Source organism: Artibeus jamaicensis, unplaced genomic scaffold, assembly GCF_021234435.1.
Source record: "Artibeus jamaicensis isolate MK-2021 breed Jamaican fruit bat unplaced genomic scaffold, CSHL_Jam_final scaffold_369, whole genome shotgun sequence".
Lineage (NCBI taxonomy): Eukaryota > Metazoa > Chordata > Mammalia > Chiroptera > Phyllostomidae > Artibeus > Artibeus jamaicensis.
This window is the reverse complement of record NW_026522042.1, coordinates 10,862,495-10,885,913: the sequence shown is the minus strand read 5'-3', so window position 1 is coordinate 10,885,913 and position 23,419 is coordinate 10,862,495. Positions and strand designations below refer to the sequence as shown.

At 36.5% G+C, this 23,419-nt stretch overlaps 1 protein-coding gene across 5 annotated transcripts in view; it reads left to right on the top strand.

Annotated features, from left to right (window-relative positions):
- Window positions 1–2,632: 2,632 nt before the first annotated feature.
- The window catches only part of NIPBL (NIPBL cohesin loading factor), a 204,388-nt gene continuing 183,601 nt past the window's right edge, over window positions 2,633–23,419 (top strand). For 4 of the 5 annotated variants that reach the window (XM_037128962.2, XM_053657314.1, XM_053657315.1 and 1 more), the window contains exon 1: window positions 2,633–2,959. The gene's annotated coding sequence lies outside the window, so the exon portion shown is untranslated. The remainder of the gene's footprint in view (window positions 2,960–23,419) is intronic. The other variant, XM_037128966.2, reaches the window with a different exon arrangement.

Genomic DNA, 23,419 nt, shown 5'->3' with positions numbered 1-23,419 from the left:
TTTATTAAACAATGGCTAATTAATTGTTAATGGTTATAAAATAACTATCAAAACTGTCTTGTCTAAAAATTCCATAAATGACTATTTATAATATCATAGCCAAAGCTTTATTGCAGTTTCTAGTTTGTAAGTATACTTACTCATTTTAAAAGATCTGTTTTTTCAGCCACCAGGAAACAAAGATTCTCAATTTTTAATAGTTTTAAAAATTAATTTGACATACCTAGAGCTATCATAAAGTAAATGTATCTAAATGAACAGCAAGATAAAAGGTGAAGTAAAATCTCCATACTAATCCTGCCCTAAGCTTCACTGACCTTTTCTTCTGAAGCAAACTGTAAAAATAAATCTCACTAGCCTTTGCTTTTGCCTGACAGCATAATTGAGTAGTAACCAGAGTAGCCTGATGTGCTCCTTTATATAAGGCCTCAGAAACACGCACCTTTGGAATCACTGACTGGCACACATTCTGTGCCCAGTAAATACTTGCTGAATGAACTTTTTCAGTAGCGCTGCGTTTGGACTAAGCCAACCAATTCTTAACTTTAATTCAGTGAAAATAGCATGTATTTTGCAAGAAAAGGGGCAGTAGGATGAACAAGTCGGTTTGTAATTCAGGAAGAGAGCAAAACTAATGGGCCCAGTAAGAACACGATCACTTACTTGATCGATCCACTGTCCGATAGCAAGCCCATTTACAGAAACCTAAAAAAATTATCATCACTGGTTTGTGGCTTTCTGGTGTTGTGGGTTTTTTAAATGTCTAGAAAGTGCCTTTTTCCAGAACTCTGTAATAAATTCGCATCCCTCCCCCCCGCCCAGTTTTCACATCTTTCATAGTTATCTGTAGCACATGTAAGTATAAATAAGAAACAGAATTCAGAAACTGGTGTGTGTGCAGGGAAGTAGGGGGGGTTATTCATTCATTAACCAAATACTAAGCATCCACTCTGTAAACCATCATTCTAGGCATATTTCCTCCACAAAACACCAACGGAAAACAAGAGGAATGTACGTTTCACTGGGTAACACAGATAATAAATACGTATGATATGTAAAATGCCGGAATGATAAAATGGGAAAGGGAACTCGCAGTTTAAACAGTAGCCACCGGAGCCCCGAGGTGACTGACATTTGAGCAAACACTGGAAGGTGAGGGCGCAAGTCTTACTGTCACTTGGGGAAAGAGCCTGGCAGAGGGAACAGGGAAGGCAGAAGTTTGCTAAGACGCCAGCCGCGCAGCTTCTCCCATCCCAGCGCGCCAGGCCTTCACTCTGCCAGCACGGCTTTGGCTTTTACTCTCAGCTAGATGTGAAGCCATTGGAGGGTCAGAGTAAAGGAGTGACAAGATCTGATTTAGTCCCTCCAGTGATTTTTTTTTTTGACACAAAAGGAATAACCTGTAGGCAAAAATTCCCATTTACAATTAATGTCATTTAACCAAATTCATGAAAATATAACACAAATATCATCCCGTTTACTAAAATTCGCGTACCTACTGCATTTTTTACCTACAGAATAGTGCCCCTTTATTTTACCCAAGTACACTTAATCAATAACTCTAGAACGATAGTTACTTCACGTGTTACAGTAAGACTACAAGCATGGTACTCTACACGTAATCACTTTTGCGCCCCAGAACCTCACTGTTTCAAATATACCAAGGAAAGGGATGTCTGAAATCGGCCCGCCAGGGTCGCGCGGGCAGCTCTCCAGCGCGCTCGGCTCCACCCACACTAAAGGGGGGCGCCAACCCGCGCGCTCCGGACCGCCGCGGGCCAGCCACTCGCTCCAACAGCGTCGCCTACAGGCCTTTATCCCGACAGTTAGGGAACAGCCAGAACCACCGCCAACAAAAAGGAGATTCAGAAAAGACCACTTATTTCCAGAAATAAATGCATCACAAACACGATTCCAGTTCGATTCAGCTGGGAATCTTCTTCACCTCCAGGGGCTGCGTTCTTACCCCGCAGAAATAATGCTGAGACAGGCGTAAAGTCCGGCCTCTCAAAAGGAGAGAAGGTGTACGACACATCCACCAGGCTGCAGGGATACCATTTAAAAAATGCAGTGTCGCCGTCGAATCTCGGGCGTCCTCTATGTGTCCGCCCCGCGCTCGGCTCCCTACAGCTAATGAGGACCCGCTGGGGCAGCGAGCGCGGCCTGCGAGCCGTGCCTGGCCACAGGGCCCCCCACGCACTCGACCTCCACCGAATCCGGACAGCAATCCGGTCGGCCTCCAGGAAAATAAAGACCCGAGGGAGCCGGCCCCCCTGCGCCGCAGCGAAAACGGCGCTCCGCAGGATCGTCAATAAAAAGCAACATCCACAGCCGCCTTGAGGAGGAGGAGGGCGCGGAGCAGAGCCGCTGCCGCCTCGCCGCCGACCCCGCCAGGCCTCGGAGGCCCTGCGGAACGAAGCGGCTCGGCCGAGGACGCGAGCCGAAGTGGCGGCGGCGGCGGCGGTGGCGGAAGTGGAGTGGGGAAGAGGGGGTGGTTGTTAGTGTTTGGCGCCGGTGGAGGGAGTCATTCCTCCAGCTGCACTTCCGGTCGGCATTTTGTTCTGAGAGGGAGAGACGGAACGAGAGAGAGAGACACACAGGGCTCCTTCCCCCCCCGCCCTCCCCCCCCTCCCTCCGTCGGTACCGACTCACCCGACACCACCAAGCCGCAGGGAGGGACGCCCCCGCCGACTGGAGGATTGGTTCCCGGGCCGGCGGCGATGCGCCCCCGGTAGCTCGGGCCCCTGGCTGGGTGTTTGTGAGTGTTTCTATGTGGGAGGAGGAGGAGGAAGAAGAAGCAGCGATTTGTCTTCTCGGCTGGTCTCCCCCCGGCTCTACATGTTCCCCGCACTGAGGAGACGGAAGAGGAGCCGTAGCCACCCCCCCTCCCGGCCCGGATTATAGTCTCTCGCCGCCGCGGCCTCGGCCTCCCCTCGGATTCAGAAGCCGATTCGCCCAGGTAAATTCCTGCTCTTTATTTCGGCGGCGGCGGCGGCGGCGGCGCCAGGTCCTAAGCGTCTCTCCTCCTCGCTCCCCTCCCCGCCGTTTCCTCAGCGGCCCCAGGTCTCCTCCGCGGGCGAGTCTAGAGTTCGCTCCTCTCTGGTGGCAGCCGCCCTGGTCGCGGGGTTTAGTACCCTCTCCCGGCCGCCTCCGGTGGCGGGCACGGCTCCTGCCGGGCGGCCGGGGAGGCGTAGGCCCGGCGGAGAGTGCAGGCCGCGGGCCAGCGGAATCTACTTGAGCTCGGGGATTAGGAGAGCTCCGGGCTGAGCGGGGCTGCTGCTGGTCGGTGACAGGCCTCGCCCGGGAGAGGAGCCGCGGCTGGCGAGGAGGCGGAAACAATACAACTAACAGCGAGTGTGCCCTGCTCGTCCCCATATTTACAACTTTCCCGGTCCGGGAGTGGGGAACGTCCCAGTGAAACAAACAACCCCCCTTCTTCCCCCTGTGACCCTGTGAAGGGAGGAAGTAGTTTCAGTTAGTGAGAGAAATGTAAATACTCCGACACGGATCCTGGGGTAATTCTTTCCCCGTGTAAAACTTGTTTGGACGTTGGAAAGTTCATAAAGACTCATTTTCTTTTTTTGAAGAATTAAGTTGTTCACATGAATATTTAATACAGAAGACCATAGTATTGTAGACACTGCATTATGTCCCCCCTCCATGCCAAAAAAAAGCGCTTTTACGTTCTTTGACAGTGTTTGTTGCTCATGGACTTTTTATCCAGAGACAAGTATAAAGTACTTGACAGGTTTACCCTGCCACTTTATATTTCTGTGTGTTATGTAAGGACAGTTTTAGACGATTGTAACATAAAATACTCAGGTACTTCCTGCTTTAGCTTTGTAGAAGCATATAAAAACAATTTTAGACGTTTTGAGAATTGTGCTGAGATACAAGTAAAACCAATTTTCTTCAAAAGTATACAAATCAAGTTTTGCTTAAAATCCCTGGGAGGTTAAAAAATGTAGAAGGTGCCATCCTTTCATGTCAGGGCAGATCTTCTTGAGGTCCCAGGATTGTCATTGGCTGTTTGTGCCCATGATGTTTGACTGTGTAATGAGAGAGGTGTCATTTTAATAGGTCAAATTATCTGTAAATGCTGGAGAAAAACATAAGTTTTATCTTAAATTCTAATTGAAGTGTAAGTTAACGTGTTTTGAGCTTGTTTATGGGGGCATAGATTGGTAGAAAGGAAAACAACCATTTAAAAGTTTTCAGCCATACAAATTGCATAGCAAGATAAATAAATGTACCTGCATTAGACCATTTTGATACTTTGTACTATGTTCAGTGTAGGGAAACTTTTATTGGTTAAAATGAAGCAACACTGATCAACAATGTCCCTTGTTTTATAAACTGTGGTGGTGGTACATTGGTTGGAATTTTTTTGTCTGGTAAAATTGTCATTGTAGACGAGAGTAACTTTTCTGAAGGTTACTTTTGAGTTTAGTATTGTGCTTAAAATAAATTGTACCACATTTACTGCATACGTATGGAAAAATGTTAAAAAGACTGAAGTTAATATAGCTGTCACGTACTGGGTATGTTTTTAATGCTATAAATCCGTGTAGTAGTCAGTAGCGTGTCCGTGATTTGTATTGGTCAGGGAGCAGTTTGAATTTTAAAAAGCCTGAAGCTCCTGCTGAGCCCCAATCCCGGCCTCCCTCCCTCCCACTAATCTCCCATTCCTGTCTTTGTGCTGCCTGCTCCTGTTAGACACTGTTTGCTACTGGGCCTCAGGCCTACCCTGTTGGGGGGCATGCGAATGGGGGCCTGCTGTGAGAGAGAATATAGAAGGGAGAAACACTTAACATCTTAAGCAGAGGGTTTGGGGTTTGGGGAGACAGATAAGGGCCTCAGTATAAATGTTTAAAAGGCCCTTACATGAACCTGTAATTGTCATTACAACTTAAAATACAGAGACATGTCAAGGGCTGAACATATTTCTGTTAGAGGTAATGGGAAGAAGTTCTGCTTGCTTAGTTTTCATCAACAGAAGGAACTTTTAGAATTTTTACTTAAAGACAGCTTGCTTACACAGATATTTAAATCTATGTGTTAGTAATCAGTTTATGTGACTGATTTTTTTTCTAGTGACTTTGGAATTAAATGAAAGTGAATTAATTATTATCAGATCTTATTTTCCCAGTTGCACATAGTTAGCAATCTCTAAGTAATAGATTTTGTAATAGCTTTTATTAAATGTTTAACAGCATAAACACTTCTTTAAAGTAGATTGAAAATATTTTTATTTAGTCAACTAATTAAATAGGTTGTTTTTAAAGGAGAAAACATTATAAAACTTGAATAAAACCTAAACTTGAACTTTAAATTTTTGATAATGTAGTTGGAATGAATAATTTGTATTTCCCTAGAGATTATGAATAGCCTGCTCTACCTCCCCTGTATTGGTTGGAATAGTCACCAGTGGTTAATCTTGTATTCTCTTTACTAGTTTTTCAATTCAGTGAAGGGAGACAGCTGTAGTGCTCCAATAATTTTACATTGCTAGTTACTATATTATTTGGAGAAATATTTCCTAATATAACTAATTTCAACATTATGGTTTACTGTTTCTCTTTAGTCTGCAGACTAAAAGGCCATTCAGTATTTGTTTACTAGTTATTTAAAAGCATTTTGAACCTATGCTAGGGGTCATTATAATACTGTCCATCTTTGAGAAGGAAAAAAACTATCTTTGAAAGAAAGACAGATTTTGTGAGTCTCTTTGGGGAGGAAAAGTGAAAGTTTTCAGTATGGTAGTAAATGTACTTTGGTTTTCTGCATAGTGATCATTATTCAGTTTCAAAAATATTATTAGCAAAGCTATACCCATTCAAACATGAAATTTTCTTTATTTGGAGCTGGACTACCCAGCTTACATATGAATTTTTTAAGAATTCCTAAACTAACTTCATATTTAATTTTTGCAGTAGCAATCCATCATCAAACTGCTATGCTAGAAACATTTGAACTTGTGTGTATTATATTTTGACATACTGTAATGTGGTATTTTTACCTTCTCAAAATAAGATTTAAAAATTAGTAATACAGGAGTAAATAAAAACTAAACAATGAGTTTTATATAATTTCATTTAACTTTCCCCATTGCTTATTAAGAAGACCATAATTTGTAAGTAATTATGAAATTAAAAAAAAAGATTTTGGCTTCATATGAAGTGAATGGGAAGACTGAAGTATTGCAAGTAAAAATTTCTTTTGGAGAAATGTCACTTCAGTTCTGTTTATCACTCTTATTTGCCATAGAATGATTAGGAAATTACCAACTAGGAACTTCATAGAAGTCTGGTAATTAACTGTTTAGTTGAAGGTATTTATTTTAATATCTTGAACATACTGAGCTTTGGTGGTAATTTATGGTTTTATATAGCTTTTGAAAATCATTTAAAAATCCTCACTCCAGGATATATTTATTTTAGAGAGAGAGGAAGAGGGGGGAGAGAGTGAGAGAACATCGAATGGTTATACATGCCCCGATTGGGATTGAACCCACAAGCTAGGTGTGTGCCCTGACCAGGGATTGAACCTGCAACCTTTCGATAACATGGGATGATGCTCCAACCAACTGAGGCACTTGGCCAGGGCTTTAAAATATACTTTCTAAGTAGAGTTTTCTCTATTTTTAGTAGTCATTTATTATTACTCTTCGTAGTTTTTTTAAAAGATTTTATTTATTTTTAGAGAGAGGGAGCAAGAAAGAGAGGGATAGAAACATCAGATTCTTGCATGCCCCAACTAAGGTCCTGGCCTGCAACCCAGGCATGGGCCCTGACTGAGAATCGAACTGGCAACCTTTCAGTTTGCAGGCCAGCATTCAGTCCACTGAGCCACACCAGCCAGGGCCTTTTGTAGTTTTAAATTGGTCCTTTTTCAGGGTGATCTGAGTTCCTTTAAAAATATTCTCATTTCCTTGTGGAAGAAGGGACCAGTATGATTGCCATTTTTTTGATGAAAAACTTGACATCAGAGGCCACATGATTGGTATAGATTCAAGTAGTGAGTCAGTGGGAGAATAAGGGATTCCCTGACTCTTAATAATTTTTTATTAGATTATGTTGTTTTAAGAAATATTTGAGGTCTGGTCTTGCTGCTATGCACTGCTCAGTATTGACACTGATACATTTGTAACTTTTTCAGTTATCTGAGTCCAAGGTGCTTTTCCGTCTTCTTTTAGAGAGATTTGATCTCTCTTGGTTATATTTTCTTGGTATGAAAATAGTACTTTTACATTAGAAATTACATTAGAGTAGAATTTTAGTGTTTCTAATTAATTTAAAAAGTTTTAAACACCAGGTCTTTTAATGTAAGGGCATAATTGTAATTTTAAAGAGTGTTTTATGTGGTTAGAATTTTTTGTCCAGATAAGTAAAGTAATAAAATAATTTTAGATATTTATCTTACATACTGTTGTGTTTGGTGTAAATCCGGAGTTGGTTTTGATGAACTGAGTTTGTTATTTCATTATGTCTTAAGGCATATTCCTTTCTATTCCCAAAGTGATATTATTAGGAGAGATTATTTTTGTTTTATACAGCATTGCCAGCTAGTTAATATTTTAAAGGCTTATTATTTGTCCAGAGTTGTGTTAAATATTTCCCTATAATATTGTCTTATTTAATTCCTCTAAAAAGCTCATGAATTAGAGATAGGTAACCATGCACAATTTATAGGTGAAGAAAATGAGGGTGGAAAGATTAGAAAATTGCTGTCTTATTTTATTAATAGTAAATGATCAGCTGGGTGTGGGGGGTGTAAGGGGACAATGGTAATGGAAAAAACAATAAAGATTAAATAAGAACAAATAAATAATTAAAAATAGTAAATGATCAATCTGATTTATCTATATATGTTGCTAGGGATTTAGGATTCCACATTTCTACTTTTAGTAAAATCTTAATATTATCCTTTGGTTGCTCATTTGATTCAGTACTTTCAAGTAATGTAGTCAAGGAAATTGTTTACTTTAGGCAAAGAACTATAAGTAGAATTCAGGCTACATATCGTATATATGTATATATAATGTTTTTGAAATCAGCAAATCTTTGCTATCTTTTATTTTTTAAATATTTTATTATTTATTTTTTTAGAGAGAGGGGAAGGGAAGGAGAAAGAAGGGGAGAGAAACACCAGTGTGTGGTTGCCTCTCATGTGTCCTCTACTGGGGACCCGGCCCACAACCCAGGCATGTGCCCTGACTGGGAATCAAACCAGCAACCCTTTGCTTCACAGGCCTGTGCTCAATCCACTGAGCTACACCAGCCAGGGCTGCTATCTTATATTTTAAATTTGAGTTGTTAAACAATCTGATATTTTTACTTGTAATTTTTTTATATTAACTTGAAGTGGTCAAAGTATCTACATTCAGAAAGGCAAAATTCATCTTTAGGCAGTGATTTCTTTCATGGAAATCACTGTCTAGACCAGTTGTCATATAGTAGATAATGAATGTATAAAGTAATATGACTGATTATTTTTTAAAGTTCCAGTATTTGTGTAACCAAATAATTTGATCCTTTGAAAGTCATCCCCTTGAAAAGTTGTACGCCTATTCCAGAGCTGTTGCTGTTGCATACGGCCTTATGGGGATTCCTGTAGCTAATACCTTTAGAACCTTTGAGATAGTCTTTTTCTTATCCTTACTGGTAAAGCTTCATTTTCAGAGGTGAATTTGAATTTTAGAGAAAGTAAAAAGTAATTTAGAACTTAGTTTAAGAAAATTAAGATTTAGTAAGATTTTTTGTGTGTGTGGCCGGCTCTGTATTAAGTGCTTTTTATTTGTAATATGTAATATTATTGAGTGATTTTCATGTGCTAGAAACTGTCAGGGGCTTTATATGGATTTTCTCAATTCTTTAACGTATAGTATGAGTTTGGTTGTATTTATTATCCTAAGATACGTGAGAAAATTGAGGTATAGAATGATTAACCAACTAGGCCAACATCACACAGGTGTGGAAGTGGAGAAAGGACTCCAGTGTTAATGCTTCACCTGTCAACCTTAACATTACTGTATATTGTGATTTGAATCACCCAATGAGGTTAGTGATTGTGTTATTATTTTACAGACAAGGAAATTGAGGTTCATCATGTTTAAGAAACTTGTCCAGGGTGGCAAAGACAGCAGGTGTTAGAAAGGAGATTCCAACCTAAATATTTCCAATTCTGAAACTTCTTTCCATTTTCACATACAGGGTAGGCTTGATTATAGAGATATGAGACTGTTATTCTTGTGTAGCTTATAAAGAGATCCTGAAGATAATTTAAAAACAGGAATTCTGACATGTTGTGGTCAGTTATCACCAATACATCATTGGGTTATAGTCTTTAAAAAAAAACATGTTATTTTACACCACATACAATGTACGAAATGTTTGTATGTATAACATGCATTTAAATAGGACATTATTTTTAAATGCAGGGTGGGGCAAAAGTAGGTCTATAGTTCGTATGGAAAATAATATAATAAATAATAATGAGAATAAACTCTGTTTTGTGTACTCAAACCTATTTTTGTTCCACCCTATGTATGCATGCTTTATCTGTGTGATAGATAGCTTTTGCAAATATAGGAAAGCCAATTTATTTTCATCATAATTATTTTTAATAAAAATGTTGAGCATTAAAAAAATACTCCCCAAATACATTAAATTATCAACATAAGTTATGAAGGTAAATTGTTTTGCCATTTTACATCTGTGTAACATAGCATTTAACATAAAAAATACCAAACTCTTAAAGTTTTCTGTGGTGTATATTTGCCCTTGGGCAGAAAGGAAAAATTTTTTCAGTATGCAGAAACATAGAATTAGCAACATTAATTAATTAATTTATTAAAATAATTTCTTATGCTTTTACACCTGAGAAATTCAGGAACTCTGACATTATTTTAAATACTGGATTTATTTTTGTTAGAGTTAACATATTTGGATCACTTATACTTCTCAGTCCTTTAGTCATGCTGATAAAATGCAAGCTTGTTTTTGATATGAGTACTGTTTTTTTAAGAGTAATTATTCTAGATACCTTAAAAACTAACAGTGTTTGAAACACTAATGAATTATTAAAACTCAAACATAACTTACTCTAAAAATGTCTTTATGACTGTATATTTAATTTTTTATTTGTAAAACAAAAATGTCTTTGAAATTAATCCTAGCAAAGCAATACATCACTGAGTTTTCTCAGCACTGCTCCTTGACAACCCTTTGAGATTTTAAAAACATTTTTACTTATCTTTATCTAATAAGATTGTGGGTTGCCAGTTTCCATCTAAAGAAATTGATCATCTGAACATAGGCTATATGTAATTTAGTTTTTCCTTGGTAATGACCAAGTGGGAAAATGTAATGGCCTAAAAGCTACTGTTACCATTCTTTCCATTTTGAGACAAAAATTAGGAATTCAGTATTTATTATGCCATAACCTGCCTTTGGCTTACCCTCAAAGACATATTGACATATATTTTTCTTTAACTGTGCTGATCTTTGTACCCTTTTTTCTTTCCCTTTTCATATGTGTGTCTTCCTTTCTCTGTCAGTGTCCGTACAATCTTTATCTCCTTTTAAGCAAATTTTTACATAGTGCGGTGAATATAGGTGTTAATGTGCATGGTCTTGTAATATATTACTGTTGATCCTTGAACAACACAGTTTTGAACTGAGTTCGTTCACTTATATAGTACATAATTTTTCAATAAATACACTTTCCTTGATGAAACCTAGAACAGTTTGAAAGGCCTCAAATTCCAAGATCTTCCTAAGTTCATAATGTTGCTGGTCTCAAAATATCAAGTCAAGGTCCGGAGATTTTTTATTTTAAGAGAAAGAGAAAGCATGGCCTTTCTTGTGAAAGTTTCCCTGGTCATTCCATTTTGTAGTATTTGTCAATGTATTACTTGTGTCTTTTGATAAAATAAATTATTCCTGTGTCCATCAGCCATACTAAATCACCAGTGCTGTAGTAGTGTTTATCCTATGTTATAGTTATTCAGTATGTTTTTGTTGAATCTATTAATTAGAATTGAGCTATATAATATTTCTTCGGGATATATTTCTAAATCTAAGATTTGTTAGGGGCAATTATATTTTTGTATTAATTTCAAAATACAATTTTTGGAGGATATAGATTATGTACCTTGAGGTTTATTTTTGGGTGAGAACATTTTATTTGCATACATCCTTAATGGTACATACATAACATAACTTGTGTATAAAAATAAATCAAAGTAAAGTTTAAAAGACTTCCTTTAGGTGTTGGTAAGGATTGTATTGTTTCAATACTTTGGGCAATAGAATTGGAACTAAGATATTGGGGGTTTTTTGTGAGAGGGAAGTTATCTGCTTTCTTGTTTTTAGCTTGAGATCGATTTATTACAGTTTTTAAAAAATGATTCTATTTATTTTTTTAGAGAAGACGGGAAGGGAAAGAGAAAGAGAAAGAGGGAGGGAAACATCAATGTGTGGTTGCCTTTTGTACACCTCCTACTGGGAACCTGGCCTGCAACCCAGGCATTAATCGAACTGGCAACCTTTGGTCTACAGGCCAGCACTCAATCCACTGAGCCATACCAGCCAGGTGACTTAATATAGTTTTTATTTTCTTTGCTAATTTAAGTAGTATGTATAGTACTGTAGGTAAGCTAATTATAGTGAGAAACACATTACAGCACATTGAAAATGCTATTCAGCCCTAGCTGGTGTGGCTCAGTGGATTAAGTGCCAGCCTGCAAAGCAGGGGGTCCCTGGTTCAGTTCCTGGTGGGGACACACGCCTGGATTGCTGGCCAGGTCCCTGGTGTAGGGCACGTGAGAGGCAACCACACATGGCTGTTTATCTCCCTCTTTTTCTCCCTCCATTCCCCTCTAAAAATAAATAAAATCTTTTAAAAAATGCTGTTCAACTAAAATAGTGATACGATGTCTTCATTTCATTTTTAATTTGAATAAGGCTTATTGAGGTGCAATTTACACAGTAAAAAATCACTGGTTTACATTTACAGGTTTTGACAAACATACAGTTTTGCGACCACCACCACCACAGTCAAGACAGAGAGTATTTCCATCACCCCTGAAAGGCCCCTTGTATTCTTTTGTAATCGGTGTTTTATACCTATCCCAGCCCCTGGCAACCAAATCTGATTTCTGTACTAGCAGTTTTATCTTCTCTAGACTGTCATATAAATGGAATCATATAATATGTAGGCTTTTGTGTTGGATTTGATTCACTTAGAGTACGGGTTTTTGAGATTCATCCATGTTGTTATGTGTATTATTAGTAGTTTATTGGTGACTGAATTTTGAAATGAATGTACTCTTTAACTTTGATATTACTGTTTATCAAAAATATTTTGAACAGCTTTAGATATTTCTCTGTGGCTGCTTTGTACTTGATCATTTTTACCCCTCATTCCAATAATCTTGTAGTTGACATTATATGGCATTAATTTATATTCATTAATTCTGTTAGGTTAGATGCTCTAAAGGAGATAAAACAGACATTACCCTCTTCTCCATCATAATTGAAGTAGGTAGCATCATATATTTGGAACATATAGCACATAGAAACTGGAGCAAGAAATGAGGGATGGTATAATAATAACTTACCAAAAATTGTGTTTATATTTTGCTTAAGTTTAATGTTGGTTTCTTATACTAAAAATAGAACATGGGTTATTTTGAATAAGTTACTGCCTCTCTTTTAATGCTTCAAGTTGAGAGAAGCAGTGCTCTCTAAAGGATGGGGCAGATAACAAGAAAGGGGCCATTTTCTGGTCAGTTTATTTGACTTCCCAGCCCCCATCCCATCCCTTAACACCCTTTTGAAACAGCTTTCTCTCTTAAATTCAGGGATATATCAGTCTCTTCTTGTTCTTCCTCTATATATTTGGCTTCATTTGCAGACTCTTGCTATTCTTCCCTTTGCCTGCCCTTAAATATTTGTATTCCTGAGGTGGTTTTTCAACCTTTGTTCTTTTCTCTCTTCCTATTGATCTCATCTATTCATATGACTTTTTACTTGCTTACTACCTGTGTGCTGATGACTCACAGATTTATGTCTAGAGTATATTTCTCTTCTGAGACAGAGCCAACAGTCTACCAGGCACTTCCTGATGCTCCATAAATATTATAAATTTGAAAATATGTAGATCTGAACTAATCTTTCACTTCTTCCCTACTCTTATCCCTGTCCACACCAAAAGGAAGAAAACTATTCTAACAACTATGTGAAGTAGGTTAATGTTTCCACTATCATCAGCTGAGTTGCCTAGGCTAGAAACTTGGTGATAATGCTTGACCCTTCTCCTTTACTGTACTGCCAATCCAGTTGTTCACCAGTTCTGACATTCATAACAGCTCCCTGAAAATTCAGGGAGGACTTGAATCCAGTCCTCATCTACTGTTTGATTCTGAGAGTGGGCATGTACATAAAATTAGTCAGATAAAATTATTCCTGGCATTTTAAGAAAGATGTAGAGGTAATTGTAGAAGTATTTACTGTTAGGATACTCTTTGCTTATATACTTGGGCTCTGGTATTTAAAATTAAAGTGTAATCTTCAGTAACATTCCTGCTTTATAACCTACATATGACGGACTGTCTTCTGTACTCATCTCCATTATTTCTAAAATCTAGGGCTTCTGACTTACTGCCTAGTGTGTCAGCTAGAACTATTTGAACTCAGACTTTAGCTTTCCATACCTTACTTTTAGAGTACTACATTTCATGGATGTGTACATTCATTTCAATATTGTGTGTTTATATGTTTAGGAGCAGAGTCTGAGTTGAGAAGAAAATGGGAATGTGGAGGGGAGAAGGGTTAGGAAGAGCCTCTAAATTGACTTTACTATTTTGTGAAAACAAGTTCACTTCAATAACATTTTCACTTTTCTTGCAGATAACAAAAAACTAAAGAAACAAATGGCATGGAATATGATACCATTCAGTTGCTAGGAATAATGCATGGCATATTCTTTTAATGGCAAGAGCCAGATATGTTGTAGTTGTGTTACTTGTTTGTGAATTTGGAAGTTATTGCTCATGGCTTTGTATAACCTTACAGTGATTCTTCCTTAGAGTAAGCAGTTACTCTAGCTTGAACAAAAGAGTCTGCTTAGAGTTACTGGTGTAAATAACCTGAATATCTCTTGTATGTAGGACATGTTAAAATGTGATGCTATCTTGAAAAACAAAGTAAATATTTTCTTCACTGTATCTAGAGTTTATAACTAAAGAAATAATAGGTGCTACATTTTGCTTTGGTGCTAATTACCATGTTTTTGAGAAAATGAGATCAATTCAAACGCGTTTTTCAAAGGCCGATGGGAAAATCCTGCCTAGTTGTTGAGTCTCTATAGTGGCTTGCCCATAAGTAAGCATTGAACAAACAATTGTTGAATACATAAATTTGTATTTCAGTTTTGGTATATAGGGTTAATTGTAGTGACAGAAAATAGGGGAGGCTTGCTAAATAGTGAGCAACTTATAGAAGAAAGAAAACATGAAGCTCAGAAAAGGTAAGATAATATAGCATTTAAATCCAGGCTTTGGTGTAATTTAGTTAATTACTTGTAGCTGGCCAAATAGATTTGCTTAGGTGGATAAGAGAAAGATCTATATATTCTTTTATTCCCACTCCAGCTTTGTTGGGCTTCCATTGACTGCTAAGGGACAAATTTATAGGATCAGGGCTTAAGTGACTGACCTGCATAATCCAGAAATGGGAGGAGTTGATGAGAAAGGGATCGAGGTACTACAGTTCCTTGATCTTTTCCAGTTATTTATGGTTTGTAGTGTATGTCATAGTGCTATTGTGTGTCCTCATTGTTCAGATGAGGGGGCCTAAAAACTAGAATTTGAAGTGACTTATAATTTGTAAGTTGGTGACTATTTTAGCATGAACTGTTTGAGTCTGCACTGTTTTACCTAGCTGTTGAGCCATGTTGCCACCTACACTAATTATTGTGGTTTTATTCTGATGTTTTCAACTAGAAGACAGCCATGAAAGTTTTAGTGTTTTTAATAAAGTTTTATAGCTCAGCGACTCTTCATGCCCATAGTTTTCTTGAAAACTACTTAGAGTTTTTTGGAATGTTAAGTAAGGCTAAATTGTATAATTTAGAACTTAAAAATTTTTAAGAACCTCAAAGTTAAAGACTTATTTTTTTTTTAATTATAAAATGTGAAGAAAAATGACATGCTTTTTGGAAAAGAAAATTTAGATAAATGAAAGAAGGGAGTAGTTCTTAGTGATACAGTTGTAGTTAAGGGATCATCAGTCTGCAGGAAAGAAAAAGTGGTAAGTAGATTCTAGATTGGAACATACTAAAAAGAAAGATCAATCTTTACATAGATGCTATTACTTAATCTTAATATTTGAAATATGACACATCTAGCTGGATATAGACATGGCTGTGATCTCATATTCAGTCTCTCATTCATCAGACATTGAATGTTTTCTACATGTTGGGACCTGTAATACTTTAGAAGTGGCAAAATAAAAGACTTCAATCATGCTTTCAAGGATCTTACAGCCTAATATAGACAAATAAACAAAGATAGTGTTACATTATCCAGATTAACAAAAAGTACCGTAGGAGTATTGGGGGCAGGGAACACCTAATTTAGAGTAGAGGTAGTATGTAAACTAAGTGTTTTAGTTCATTAGTTAGACTTAGGAACTTGGGGCAATAGTTCAGTATTGGAAACTGTAGACACTTAGATTATTGGAGCACAGGGCTGGAAAAGGAGTGTACCAAAAGATTTGAAACCACAGAGAGGGACAGTTCAAATTATGAAGGAATGTAAATGCTTTCAAGCAGTGTGCATTTTATTTTAAAGGCATTGGGGAACCAAGAAATTAATTGTTTAGTAATGAAGTATATTTTGCATTTGAAAAAATATTTTTTGGATACTAATGCTTCTCTCCCTCTCTTTCTCTTTCCCCTCTCTCTAAAAATAAATTAATTTAAAAAAAGAAAAATATTTTTTGGCAGCGAAATAGACATTAGGTAGTAGGCAGAAAGAAAGGAGACAAGGGAGGCCATTTAGGAATTGATGAGGTCCTCAGTTAAGACAATGTGAATGTGGAGGAGAAACTCATAACATACTAAGGAATTAGCCTGGATGTAGTTTGGTGTTTATATGTAGGTAGGTTGGGTAATGGAGAGTGCAAAGAGTCAAGGATGCCTCTTTGATTCTCAAATTTCATACCTCTGGGACTTGAAGTATGGAAGTTCCATTCTTTAAGATTAGAAGAGGAGAAGGTTATACGAATTGGACAGCAGCAGGGCTATGAAAGAAAGAAGGGAAGTTATGCTACAGTTTTAGGCATGTCGAGTTTAAGCAAACTGTGGGACATTGAGATGTATGGTGAACATGGAATTTAAATACCTTAAGTTTTCAGAGCTCAGAAGACATTAGACTTTTCTTTGGCAAAGCATATAATTATGAAGTGATTTATTAGAGGATTATTTTCATGAGAAGATGTTTGTAAATCTATGTTAACTTTTTAAAAGGCTATATAGACCTGGCTGGTGTGGCTCAGTGGATTGAACGCAGGCTGCGAACCAGTCTCCAGTTCGCGATTCCCAGTCAGGGCACATGCCTGGGTTGAGGGCCAGGTCCTCAGTGGGGGCCACGTGAGAGGTAACCACACATTGATGTTTCTCTCCCTCCCTTCCCCTCTTCTCTAAAAATAAAGAAATAAAATCTTAAAAAATAAATAAATAAAAATAACAGGCTGTATAAGGTTTAATTTTAAACCATGTTGAAATCCTAGGATTCCTTATTACCTCAACTAAGAAAGTCCAAGATAATATTTAATTTATTATTATAGTTCTGGTATACAGATTCATGAATTAGAATTAGCATGGAGCTTTTAAAGCCAAAATAAGTAAAATTAATTTGGCTGTCTATGAATAAGAATACAACCTACCAAAACTGTATCACTGCACATTTTGGGCAAACTAGATATTGAAAATTTAGTGGCTCAGTCAAACAGTTGTAAATAACTAGTGGTTATTTGAAAATTACTTTCAAGGCTAACTTAGAAGTTCTCTTCAAATAGTCTTAAATCAGGGTTAAAAATGGTGTGATAGATTCTATGTGTTTAAAAAAGTCTCATTTGATTTAAATTACTGGAAGATAACAATACCAATATTCCCCCCCCTTGAGGCTTTGTTTTCCAGTATATTGACTATAGTGGTATGAATTTAGAATAACAATTAATGTTCTTGTACGACTGTTTTTTGTTGTGCATTTCTCTTCCTAAAGAGCAGTGTCTTCCTAGTGTATCTATTTAGCTTAATCTGAAGGCTACTTTCTAGTTAGTTTTATATGAAATTCATAAACATAATACAGTCTTTAGTGAGAACTTTGTTACTTTGCTCACGAAGGATTATTTACAAATATAATTAAAGGTCTTTTTAACTTTCAAAGATTTTTAAAATTTTATTTTTTATCTATAGTTTACATTGAATATTTTGTGTTCGTTTCAGATGTACAGCATAGTGGTTAGACGGGTCATATACTTTACAAAGTGATCCCTCGGGTAGTTCAAGTTCCCACCTGGCACCATACATAATTATTACAATATTACTGACTATATATATTTTCTATACTATATTTTACTTCCCTGTGACTGTTTTGTAGCTACCAATGTGTACTTCTCATTTCCTACACATTTTTCACTCAGTCCCCCAAACCCTCTCTCTTCTGATAACCATCAGTCTGTTCTCTGTATCTATGCATCTGTTTCTATTTTGTTTATATTATTGTTTAGATCTCCCATATAAGTGAAATCGTATGGTATTTATCTTTCTCTGACTTACTTATTTCACTTAGCGTAATACCCTCTAGGTCTATGCATGTTGTCACAAGTAGTAAGATTTCATTCTTTTTTTATGGCTGAGTAATAGTCCATTGTGTGTGTGTGTGTGTGTGTGTGTGTGTGTGTGTGATTACTTTTTTATCCATTCATTTATTGATGGGCACTTGGGTTGCTTCCATATCTTGGCTATTATAAATAATGCTGCAGGGAACATAGGGTTACATGTATTCTTTCAAATGAGTATTTTAGGTTTTCTTGTGTGTATACACAGAAGTGGAATTGCTGGGTCCTAAGGCAGTTTCATCTTTAATTTTTTGAGGAACCTCTCTACTGTTTTTCATAGTGGCTGCACCAGTCTGCATTCCCACCAACAGCGAGCATTCCTTTTTTTCTACATCCCCATCAACACTTGTTGTTGATTTATTGATAACAGCCATTCTGACAGGTGTGTGGTGATATCTCATTATGGTTTTAATTTGCATTTTTCAGATGATTAGTGATGTTGAGCATCTTTTCATATGTGTGTTGGACATGTGTAAGTCTTCTTTGGAGAAATGTCTATTCTGGTCCTTTGCCCACTTTTTAATTGAATTTTTTGTTTTTTGGGTATTGAGTTGTATGAGTTCTTTAAGTTTTGAATATTGATCCCTTATCAGAGGTATCATTGGCAAATAAATTCTTCCATTCAGTGAGTTGTCTTTTTGTTTAGTTGATGGTGTCTTTTGCTGTCCAAAAACTTTTTTGTTTTAAATAGTCACACTTATTTTTTCTTTTGTTTCCCTTGACTGAGAAGATAATTCAGAAAAAAATATGGCTAAGAGAAATATCAGAGATTTCCCTACCCATACTTTCTTCTAGGATATTTATGGTTTTGAGTCTTAATGTTCAAGTTGTTAATATATTTTGTTTATTCTTGTATATGGTGTAAGAAGATGGTCTGGTTTTATTTTTTTTTGCATGTATTTATTCAATTTTCCCAATACCATTTACTGAATAGACTGTCTTAACCCCGTTGTATGTTTTTGCCTCCTTTGTCATATATTAATTGACCATATAGGTGTGGGTTTATTTCTGGGCCCTTTGTTCTGTTCTACTGATCTCCGTATCTGTTTTTATGCCAGTACCACACTGTTTTGATTACTATGGCCTTATCGGATAGTTTGATATTAGATAGTGTAATATAAGATTTACTTTTAGAATAATTAAATTTAAAATGTCATTAGCTTTTCAAAAGCTACTGTGCCAGAGATTATAAAGGAATCAAACTAATTTATCAAAAATAATTGATCAGGTGTCAGTGTCAAAATGAAAATTAGTGCTTTCCTTGGATCTACATACATCTAAGCAAATGTACTTTTTTCGTTTGAGAGCTGACACATTGTAATTACCTATGGAATTGTTTCAAAGTGTAGTCCTTTTCTGGAGATGTAAGGTTAGTTTATAACTTTCTGTTGTGGCCAGTTTCTTAGACTTTTTAATCATTCCATAAGAGTTAATTGAATGACTGCTATGTGCTCAGCAATGAAGTCTAGCCACTCAATGTTCAGACTTTTTTCAACTTCCCTTCTAACTTTTACATGCTGCCTACAAGATCCCTCTATTTTTTTTTCCTGTTCCATAGAGACGTCATCTGTGAGAAAGGAGCAAGGAAGCACTGTGAGTGGAGTTACTAGTGTACTAGAGTTAAAAATAGAGAGAATGGAGAGATGTGTTGAGTTCTGAAGAATGGAGGGTAGTCGCTGGATTCTGGAGAGGACCTAGTAAATTTGAGGAAAAAGAGTAGCAGATACCATAAATGAATTTAACGAAGAATTGGTTAAAAAAAAACTGAAGTAAAAATAAGCAAATATCAATTTGCAATAGTACTTAGAATAAAATTAAAAATTCTGGAAATGACCAATTTGTTTCTAAGAATGGTTTATGTTTAAAAAGTCGAATTGAATTACCTTGTGTATTTTGAATACACACTGCTTAAAAGTAACATGTAAACTGCTTGGAAGTATGCGGTACACTTAGAGTAAGTCCTCAGCAAATATTTGTTATTTTTGTTAGTTGACAGCTACCTTTCTAATTGTGATTTGATGATTAAAATACCCTTTAATTTCTAAATTAAAATCTAATTTGTGACATTTCTAGTGAATTATTACAAAAATACAAAAGAAAAAGTAATCAAATCAGCTCAAGTTCATCTGGTATTGAATTATACATATTTCTTCATAAGATAACTTGACTATATACCCCAGATCCAATGAAGTACACGAATGAGTGTTTATACAAGGAGCTTGATTTAACGAATCTTTAATAAGCTTTACTGTAACATACGAAAGCACACACACTTTGTATATAAGTATATACAAATATATCTACTATAAAATAACTCATTTTTTATTTTTCTGCTTCACACCTTTTAATGAAAACCCTTGTTGCCTCCTTTTTTCTCCTGTCCAAATTCTGTCTTCTTTGATTTTGTTTTTTTATGGTGATGGAAGGAATGTTAGCATATCAGTCACATAGCTTTTTTATTTTTTAAGCTTATAATTCTTTCCCCCTTTGATCCTGCCTCAATTCATGTGATCTCTTTCTCTTCTAATACATACCTGTGTGTAGGAGTTAGTTATATAAGTTATATGTTGACTTATCACATTTTCTTATTATCAAGCTGTGTTTTATTTTGTTTCATTTTCACATTATTTCTGTAGTCTTTCCAATTAGATTATAAACTCTTTGAGGGCAGGGTCTGCCTGTGGTCCCCGGTAAAGTATTTTGCCTGCAGCGGGCTCTTAGCAAGTGTCTGCAAATAACTTTATGTGGCTCATCTGAACTAGTTTGAAAAATAGCTCACATTTTCACAAACCATAAAATTCACTCTTTTAAAGTGGAAATGATAAAATGTAGTGGTTCTTTAGTATAGTTGCAAGTTATACAACCATCATCACTACATAGTTTCAGAACATTTTCATCACCCAAAAAAGGAACACCCCAGGGTCATTAGTCAGCATTCCCCATTCTTCCCTATCCACAGCCCTTGGCAGTCACTAATCTACCTTCTGTTGCTATGATTTTTTTTTTAGAAATTCATGTAAGCAGAATTATACAGTGTGGCGTTTTCATGTCTGGCTTCTTTCACATGGATGACTTGACATGTCATCCATGTCATCATATATCAGTACTTCATTGATTTTTATGATCAAATAATACCCCATTGTATCGCTGTGCCACAGTGTACCTGACTTTTGCCAGTTGATGAACATTTGGGTTGTTTTCCCCTTTTGGCTATTGTGGGTAATGCTGCTATAAACATTTGTGCACAAGTTTTAATGTGGACATATTTTTTCAGTTTCTCTGGGTAGAAACACAGGAGTGAAATTTTTAGGTCATTTGCTTCTGTTTAACTCTTTGAGGACCTGCTAAACTGTTTTCCAAAGAGGCTACATGATTTTTACATTTCCATTAACAACATTAGAGATTTACAGTTTCTTCACATCCTTGCCAGTACGTATTATTGTCAGAAGAGTATAGCCATCGTAGTGAGAGTCCAGTATCTCATTGTGGCTTTGATTTGAATTTCTCTAATGACTAATGATATTTAACATCTTTTCATGTGCTCATTGGTCATTTATATGTCTTTGGAAAAATGTTTATTCTAATCTTACAGTTCTTTAATTATAAGTTTTTAATATATTCTAAATACAAGTCCCTTACCAGGTATGTTTCACAAATATTTTTTCCTTTCTGTGGGTTTTTCATTTTCTTGATAGTGTCCTTTGAGGCACAGAACTTTTCATTTTAATAATGTCTTACTACTTTTTTTCCCCTTGGGTTGTTTGTGCTTTTGATGTCATGTTTAAGATACCATTGCTTGATCCAAGGTCGTGAAGATGTATACCTGTGTCTAATTTTTGCTCTTACATTTCATGTTAAATTTTTACATACGATTTGTGGTAGGGATTCAACTTCATTCTCCTACATGTGACTGTCCAGTTGTGACATCACCATTTGTTGAAAAGACTTCTTTTTTCATTGAATGGTCTTGACACCCTTGTTAAAATTAAAAATCAGTTGAACGTAAATATAAGAGTTTATTTCAGGTGGAATAAAAGACACATAGTATTTTATTCCACCTATCTATGTGTCTGACCTTATGCCGGTACCACATTGTCTTGATTACTGTAGCTATGTAGTAAGGTTTGAAAACGGGAAGTGCGAGTCCTCCAACTTGTTCTTTTTCAAGATTGTTTTGGCGTTCTGGATCTCTTGAATTTTTATGTGAACTTTAGGATCAACTTGCCCATTTATGCAAAATGGGCAGCTATAATTTTGATAGGGATTATGTTGAACCTTTAGATTAATTTGGGGGGTATTGCTATCTTAAGTCTTCCAGTCCATGAGCATAGGGTGCTATTTTATTTTTAGGCCTTAATTTCTTTCACTGAAAATATTTTGTAGTATACAGGTTTTGCACTTCTTTTGTTAAATTTGTTCCTAAGCATTTTATTCTTTTTGATGTTATTGAAAATTGGATTGTTTTCTGAATTTAATTTTCAGTATGTGAGCACAGTTGCTTCTGTATGTGTGAGCACAGATGATTGTTTTAATTTTTTTTGCCCTTTACTGATTTGGATCAGTGGGTTGAGTGCTGGCCTGCAAACTGAGAAGTCACTGGTTTGATTACCAGTTAGGGTACATGCCAGGGTTATGGACCAGGTCCCCATTTGGGAGTGTGTGAGAGGCAACAGATACATGCCTCTCTATCTGTTGAATTAAAAAACCTCAAAAATAAATAAAAACGTTAAATTTTTTATTAATTTATTTTTAGAGAGGAGAAGGGAGGGAGAAATTCTGAGAGAGAGTAACACTGATGTGTGAGAGACACATCGATTGATCAGTTGCCCTGGCATGTGCCCTGACTAGGAATCAAACTGGCCTTTTGGATTGCAGTATGACGCCCAACCCACTGAGCCACACCAGTCAGGGCACAATTGATTTTTATATATTAATTTTGTATCCTGCAGAGTTGCTTTGTTAGTTCTAATTTATACTCCTTTTTCCTAAGGACAGTTTATGCTTGTTCTTCAGTAAGATTCAGGCTGCCCTTCTCTAGACTTCGAAATATTTACTATGTGCAAACAGTAGTTGCAAGATAGTATTTTCCTATTTGTCCAATCCTTTGTGAGGTAAGAAAACTTGTGCACATTTGAAAAGTAAGATTAGATAGCTCAAAAGCAAAGTTGTGGACACATTATGTAAAATTTTCATTTAGTGCTGTCTGGCCATAGCATTGGATTAAACAATGAGGAATTGTGGTTTAATATGTAAAGCAGTGTGCTTTTATCTGCAGTAAGGGCCATCTCAATTGTTTGTTGCAGGAATAAGTAAATGCTTATGCTAACAATGTATATATGGATGCAACATAAATTCTGTTGGTTAGTAATTTCTAAAGTTATCTTACACTAGTCAGTAACTGATTTTCAGTAATCCACTTGGAAAGCTTGAATTCTTCAGGTGGGAATAAAAAATGATTGATCAAGTATGGTAAGAGGGAATTAGGAACAGAGGAAAGAGAGGCAAGGAGT